Raw genomic sequence first — 8,407 nt, 5'->3', positions numbered from 1 at the left:
GCAAAAAAACAAAACAAAAAACAAATCAACCACAACAAAAACAAAAAACCCACCATTAATACTGCATGTTGATCCTGCTTTAAAGCCTGCATAGTGGTGTTCCATGTAAGAAGAGCTTTTACACCAGGTCTTTTTCTGAACTCTCTGTGGTCTCATTTAGCACTCTCTTCTCACCACAATCCTCCACAACACAATCATGCTCTGCTCCCTGTACATGCACCTTTGCTCTCTCCCTGCGTCCATCACTCACATAAACACCCCACACACCATCAAAACCCCCAAACACACACAGCTACACTCAAAGCAGGAAGAAGATGCAGATTTAGCTTCAGGTTTGAGCCTCTAAATTCATACATTTCCGCCAGATTCAGAACGCAACTGCTTATTAATCATTCTATCGATGGCAAGATTTTGCAGCACCTTTGCAGGTAATTAATCATTCTGTCAAAAGGCAGGCTTGTTATTCACTGCATGTGCATTTTAAAGGAATATCTACAGCAGGGATTGCTGGCTCAGAACACAGCACAGCACTGGCCACGCACAATAGATACTGGCCAGAGCTCAGCGCTGGGTGTAATTATATACATTCAGAGACGTCTCAAGGGGAAAAGGCTTTGGATTTCATGTGTCATATATGTGCTCCATACTCTGGCAAGTGCATGAGGAATTACCCTCTCCACCCAGCGTGCACTGTAAAAAATTTACTGTAAAATTTACAGTAACTTACTGGCAACGATTAGCCAGTAAGTTACTGTGAATTCTCTTTACAGTAAGGGTACTGTACTTCCATTTACAGTATTTTATGTTTATACTGTGAATTCAAAAACAATTAAATACTGTGATTTTAGTTGTATTTACAGTAACTTACTGGCTAATCGTTGCCAGTAAGTTACTGTGAATACGTTTTACAGTAAGGGTAGTGTACTTTTCACAGTATTTTATGTAAACACTGTGAAATCAAAAACATTGAAATATTTTGATTTTAGTTGTATTTACAGCATTGATTGTTTTACTGTAGAAGAAAATTTCAATTTAATTTACATACAAAAAACATTAAGCACTGTTTTTTATGTATTGTATGCAACACAGTACTATAAACAGTAGATAACGGTTAAGCACTGTAAATTCAGTTTCTCACTGTACAATTTAAATACTATATCACTATCATTTAATATTAGCCATCATTAAAAGAAACACCCATTTTTCTAAAACATTGCAATCAACTGCAGACAATAAGAAAATTGTTAACAGTTATTTATTTAAAAAGATTTGGTGAACAGAAATGACAAAACAGGTACAACAAAGGGATAATGGACATTGGACAACATGCCATTATACCATCCAAAGTTAATGCACGTTCTATGCAAGTAATGTGGCCACAACACCCAGCGGAGTGTTAACTTTAGATAGTCTAATGGCGTGAAGTCTATCATCATGCTTATTCTACTGTTGCTATATTCAAAGGAACACTCCGACTTTTTGGGACTTTAGCTTTTTCACCGTATCCCCCAGAGTTAGATAAATCCTTACATACCTTTTTCATCTCCATGCGTGCTGTAACTCTGTCTGACACACCCACCGCTAGCCTATAGCTTAGCACAAAGACTGGATGTAAATGGCTCCAGCTAGCATACTAATCCCAATAAGTAACAAAATAACGCAAACATTTTCCTATTTATGTTGTGATTTGTATAAATCAGAGTGTACAAATAACAAGGTCATATGAGACACAGCCATCATTTAACCGCATATTGGGAACTATAGTCTCAGAAGGCGAACCACTGCTAGTGATAACCGCAGCACCTGAGACGCGCCGTGGAGAGGAGCAGAGAGTTCGTTCAGAGTTGGATTAATAGAGTCAGCAATTACTAGATAGTGAAAGCATAGTTTACAATCATGGGTGTTCGCTGTATTTTAAAAGAGCTGCGACAATAAATGGGAGACCAGGTAATGCCATGATGTTTCATAGAATTCCAAACAAAAATGCTGACCTGTGATATTTATTAGTCAGGATGCATTTTTGTTCGGAATTCTTTGAAACATCATGGCATTACCTGGTCTCCCATTTATTGTCGCAGCTCTTTACAATACAGCGAACACCCATGATTGTAAACTATGCTTTCACTATCTAGTAATTGCTGACTCTATTATTCCAACTCTGAACGAACTCTCTGCTCCTCTCCATAACGCGTCTCGGGTGCTGCGGTTATCACTCCGCCCAAGTAGCAGTGCTTCGCCTTCTGAGAATATAGTTCCCAATATTTATACGGTAAAGATGGCTGTCACATATGACCTTGTTTTTTGTACACTCTGTGACTATACAAATCACAACATGTAAATAGGAAAATGTTTGCGTTATTTTGTCACTTATTGGGATTAGTATGCTAGTTGGAGCCATTTAGACCCAGTCTTTGTGCTAAGCTAGGCTAGCGGTGGGTGTGTCAGACAGAGTTACAGCATGCACGAGATATATCTAACTCTGGGGGATACAGTGAATATGCTAAAGTCCCAACAAGTTGTCGTGTTCCTTTAATTTACGACTGAAGAAAATTTTACAAAACGTTTTTTTAAAGTTACAGAGCAAATTGTTATTAGTTCATTCAATAGTTCTGTATGACAGGTTGCTATGACGGAACAATAGGCTAATACAAATTGATACAACGAGCCTATTTCATTACAAGATTTGTAAAGTTACAGAGCAAACTGTTACTAGTTCATTCACTAGTTCCGTATGACTAGTTGCTATAATGGAACAATAATGCAAATTGATACAATACAGTCAAAAAATTTAACTACTTTGAAGTTGTGCAAATAACTGATTACCCCATTCTAAAGAGCAATAAATAACATTATGGCAATATTGAAATAAAATAAAACATTGAACATTAAAAAAATATATATTTAACATTTGCATGAACATTTAAAACAGAAAGGAAAATAAACTTCCCCTGCCACTTGGCAAAGGTCTATGGCCTCTTGCATGCCTTGACCTTGGAGACAGAGAATCCTATTTGGAGCCCTGAAATTAAAGAAGAAAACACATTAAATCGACTGAATGGTTTCGAAAACGGTAAAACTCAACTGTTTAACTCTGGGAGAGTTGTAGAGCCAATAAAAAACAAAAGTGGAGTGTTCCTTTAACAAATACAACTTATTTAAATAATTTAGGCTACTAGTAAATGGTGAAATTAACATTTAGAAAGTTTAATAAATGCTGTAGAAGTGCAGTTTATTAATAGTTAATGTTAACTAATGTAGTTAACTAGAGTTTAATAAATGTAACCATATTGTAAAGTGTTACCAATTTGTTATACACCGATTCAGACGTCTCGTGAAAGATCAGTTATTTTAACTAGAGCCCGACTGATAAAGGATTTTGAAGGCCGATACCGATACAAATATTTGTTGGTTTTAAAATCCGATATTCCTATATATCGGCCGATATATATATATATATATATATATATATATATATTTTTTTTTTTTAAGAAACACGCAACAAAACATAACAGATTACCCTAACATTAGTTATTTGTAGTTATTTATGAGTTTTAACTAGTATAGATGGTATAGCATGGTAAACGTGCGTGCCAGTGATGCAGAATTGACCACGCATGGTCAAGATCAACCTCTTGAAAGCAGATGGACTCTGACACAGTGGGCATCGCAATTCAACAGCCATACTGACACCTGTTAGCATTTCAAACCCGCTCTTCGCCCCAAACCACCACCGGTGGTGGTTACATAGCAACGTAACTTACATGGTGTTGCTCTACATAGCAACGTAACTTACATGGTGTTGACGAGACGGGAATATGATGGCAGACATCGTGAACAATGTTTGAACACATGAACACAGTGCAGATTGTCAACATAACATTAGACATTGTCTTTTTGTCTAATAACTGTACCTAACATTAGTCGTCCGCGGTCAAAACACTGTGGTGTAAACAGTTTGATGTTGGGATATTCACTGCCCAAAGCCTATTAACTAAAGCCAACCAACCCCGTTACGTCACATGTTAGAATACTGCGCAATGACGCCACCCTGGCGGCGAAAGATATTAAGTTTTTACTTTTTTTCTTTTATATGTTTACATTTGTCATGTGTCTTATATAATTGTTGATTATAGTGGAAATCCATCTAGTAAATCTTGTAAACTTGATTGACTGCTTAATTTTCCCTTTAAAGGATTAGTTCTTAAAGGAGAACTCCAGTGCAAAATTAACCTTTGGTCTAATAACATATTGGTACCTAGTCGACCATTCTCTGAGATTTGTTTTTATGATAATCGAATGTAAAGAGTTTTATCTCTAAAAACTGTTTAGTGTATAACGCTAGTATATGGGGGCATTGACTAAGTAAAAAGAAATCGCTAGTTAATACCACTAACAAGGCTCAAAATAGCCCCACACTAACATAATGAGGGTCCCTACATCCAAAACGAAGCATTGAGAACTTTGTAAGTGTACAGACAGTATAAGAAGATATTTTATCAAGACAGTCCACTTCGCGTATACAGGCAGGAGCCATCTTGGGAAAACAGTCTCGACAAGTCGAACCACGAATGCCGTTTGGTGTTAGTGTGGGGCTATTTTGAGCCTTGTTAGTGGTATTAACTAGCGATAGATCTTACTTATTATATGTCCCCATATACTAGCGTTATAATCTAAACAGTTTTTAGAGATAAAACTCTTTACATTCGATTATCATGAAAACAAATATCAGAGAACGGCTGACTAGGTAAAAATGTGTTATTAGACCAACGGTTCATTTTACGCTGGAGTTCTCCTTTAAATTCTTTTCCACTGAAGAAAGAAAGAGATGGATATCTTGGATGCCATTGGGGTGAGTTAATTATAAGGACATTTACATTTTGAGGTGAACTAATCCTTTAGGTTTAAAATAAAAATGTTTAAATGTAATATATTTTTCTCATGGTCCTTATTTTAAATAGGTCATAAAAATATCAATAATTGTCGATATCAACCAATATGAAACACTTATATCGTGATACAGTTTTCAGACATATCACCCAGCCCTATTTAGAGCCCTATGATTTCCGCGATAACGAGATCGCGGACGGAATCGCGGAATTGGCCAATTAACGCGGAATCTAGTGTTAACGCGGAATTTCGTGGATTTTTACATATTTGGTTTGAAATTCTGTTTTTGTGTGGGAGAAGAACGTATGTCTGTTGAAAATGCAGACCGGGGGAAGCAAATCTGGGCGACTCAACCCCCCAACCCATCATTTCAGCTCCAATGACGAAATCAAAACAATGAAAGCATGGCGAAGCGGCTCTCCTTTCGTCGACTAAAAGTTAAGAAACTCAACGGTATAAGCCGTCAGTGCCGAGCAGTTCGCACGTGACTTATGCAGTGTTTCCCACACTTAATTCGCCGCCACATACTGCGTTTCGGTTTTTAACACTATTTAAAACACGCAGCGTATTCATTCAGTTGTATTTCCCCGCTCTCCCTCCGTCTCTCTCTCACTCACGCGTCTCACACACATACATACACACGACGTGCACACCACGTCTGTCTGAGGCGCCGGACTGGACAAAGGCGAAGCGAACTCCATGAGAGACAGAGTGTGACTTTATTTAAACTTATAAACTAATATAATTTATATTACTGGACAGTTTAAAGCTCATAACCATATTTTGTTGTTACTTGAAGAGTGCAGTGTTATGTTGCATCATGCAGTATTTGTCCTGAAAAGGCTACTGAGTAATTGTCTGTATTACCTCAATAAATTCGGTCATTCCTAATTTATTTTTATTTTTTTAATAGATTTTTATCATTAACTTTAAAAGCATACTATTTTTTACAACTAAAATAACAGTCAAGGGTAAAAAAAACCCTAATTCCCTAAAATTAAAACGGAAAAAACGAAATTTGGGAAAAAATAAAACGGAATTTGGGAAAAAATAAAATGGATTTCATAGGGCCCTACCTATTACATAACATTTTAAAGGGAGAAGATGATTTTGAACAGCTTTTCAATTGTCAATGTGCTTTTACATTGCAATCAAATTACTTAATATAAAAATACCTCTGATCAAACTCCAGTGTTGTGCTGGCTTCCACCTAATACTGTAGGTTGAATACATAACAGGCGAAGAGAGCGGCCAAGGCAGTGGTGAAGTCCACCATGTGAGCACCAGGTGGGGTTACGACCCTCCCCTTGATCGACAGCATCCATTTTTTTGCAGTCTCTCCTTAGTAAAGACAAGAGTCATCACAAAAATTATATTTCATAGCGATACATTCAATAAAAGATTTTTTCCACATAAATTATTGTAAAAACAGGGCAGGGAGCATACATATCTTTGAAGCAGTGGATTAAAGGGTTGATTAGTTCACCTCAAAATGAAAATCTCCTAATAATTTACTCACCCTAATGCCATCCAAGATATCCATGTCTTTCTTTCCTCAGTGGAAGAGAAATTAAGTTTGAGGAAAACATTTCTTGATTTTTCTTTGGATAATGGGCTTCAATTGTAAACAACGTTTTAAAGTCCAAATGAATGCAGTTTCAAAGGTCTTTGAAGTACTTCAACGCACTATACAGGTTCCCAGCTGAGGATTAGGGTCTTATCTAGCGAAATGATCAGTCATTTTCTGAAAAAAAAATTATAATTTATATACTTTTTATCTACAATTGTTGGACTACTGGAGCCCATTATTCAAAGAAAAATCTAGAAATGTTTTCCTACAAAAATGTCATTTCTCTTTCATTGAGGAAGGAAAGAAAGACATGGATATCTTGTAAATTATTCGGAAACTTTCATTTTGAGGTGAATTTTAAGGATTTTAAATAGCAGTTACTGGTTTGGTGATAGAAAAACAATGAGTGACACAGGCATAGCAAGCAATCTGAAATAGTAATCACGACATTATAGGTGGCTACTAAAAATAAGAGAGTAACTTACTCCACATAACTTAAGTTTTTGAAGTGACTGCTGACTAGTGCAGAGAATGGCACGACACAAACTCTGCATTCACTAGTGTTTTCCAGAAACGTTGCTTTGCTTCTGCATAAAGTTAATACATTAAGGATTTGTTAACAGTGAATGTGAAACTTACCAAGCATGATAATCCTTGGAGTGATAGGGAGGAGACAGCTGGGCCTCTTCTACATCTGAGGGAGTGGTACCGTTAGTCTCCTATGCCAGCAAAGATAAAGAGTCACACGAAAGAAGGTAACTAACTAGGATAGAAAAAGCTTTATAAAAATTGTTGATAAGAAAGCAATGAGCCTTTTTTTTCTCTTTAGGTTTGTGCATGTTTACTCATAAAAAACTAAGTAACTTACCACAATAACTTTATCAATTACCACTCTAAGTTACATCAATTTTCTCTTAATTAAAATATTGTTCACACAGTGGACAACAGTGACTTTAACTGTTAAGTTACCCAGCATTTAACCAATAATTGAGATAGACGTTAGCACCATGTTATAACTTAACGTTATTATTGTGAGGTGAGGTCTATTAAAGAAAAAATGCTCAACCACCAATAACATAAACCTGACACAAACAAACCTGTATTTACTTGAACAATTGGAGGCTTGTCAACCTGCATTATGTTGGGGGGTGTAAAATGGTACGTAAAGTTAACGTTACTTAACTTACTGATTTTCTGGAAGTCCCGAATCCCCATTAGCAGTTGGTGAAGGATCCGCGATCCCAAGATGGAAACTCCGGCTGAGGCAACGGGTGGGGGAAAAATATTCTCCTGGCTAGCTAGCTACCGATAACTAGGTAAACTGTTGGCTAACTAATACTAATAACGTTTAAAGGCTGTAAAAACGTCTCCGTCGGCGCTCTCACGGAAACGTTTTCGCTGAATTCCTCTCAGGCAAAAAGTGAAAGATATCAACACAAAGACGAAAACAAAATAAATAACGTTACAACCACAAGACAAAGCCGTGTATAAAGAAACGCACATTTGAAAAATACTAGACTTATTAACAGAGCTTAACGTTAAAGGCTGTTACGAAAACGTAAATTCGACTATTAACTTAGCTTTTCTGTCACTGACGACGAAACAGAAATTCAAATGCTTCTTTCGCGCTTTTTTCTAACAGACTCTAGCTTTGACTGCCTAAACCCCGCCCACTCTGACGGCGTTTTGATTTCGCCTTGCAGCTCAGAAACAGCTCTGGAAACTTGCACATTTATCTCTCCTGCTTTCGAATATATATATACACATATAAAAACACTGATTTTTGTAAAATAAAAATCCCATGTTACGTATTTATGAGTTAACCAGGCAGCCCCAATTTTGGAAAGTAATGCACACATAATCTACACATAATAAAAAGGTTTCTTCATTCTGAATAGATACATTAATCAAAACATACTTAGAAAGCTTGAGAGTTTTGGCTCAAATTCA

The 8,407-nt window shown here is 36.6% G+C and overlaps 1 long non-coding RNA gene across 1 annotated transcript; it reads right to left on the bottom strand.

Moving 5' to 3' along the window:
• Nucleotides 1–1,239: 1,239 nt before the first annotated feature.
• LOC120494958 (uncharacterized) lies at nucleotides 1,240–8,198 on the bottom strand. The gene is made up of 4 exons (XR_005625944.2): nucleotides 7,645–8,198; nucleotides 7,097–7,176; nucleotides 6,063–6,228; nucleotides 1,240–3,019 (listed from the first exon to the last, which is right to left on the bottom strand). It is a non-coding gene; the product is annotated as an uncharacterized LOC120494958 (long non-coding RNA).
• Nucleotides 8,199–8,407: the final 209 nt, after the last annotated feature.

This window comes from Pimephales promelas, chromosome 9 (genome assembly GCF_988280905.1).
Source record: "Pimephales promelas chromosome 9, fPimPro1.hap1.1, whole genome shotgun sequence".
NCBI classification, from domain to species: Eukaryota; Metazoa; Chordata; class Actinopteri; order Cypriniformes; family Leuciscidae; genus Pimephales; species Pimephales promelas.
This window is presented reverse-complemented; position numbering and strand designations above follow the sequence as displayed.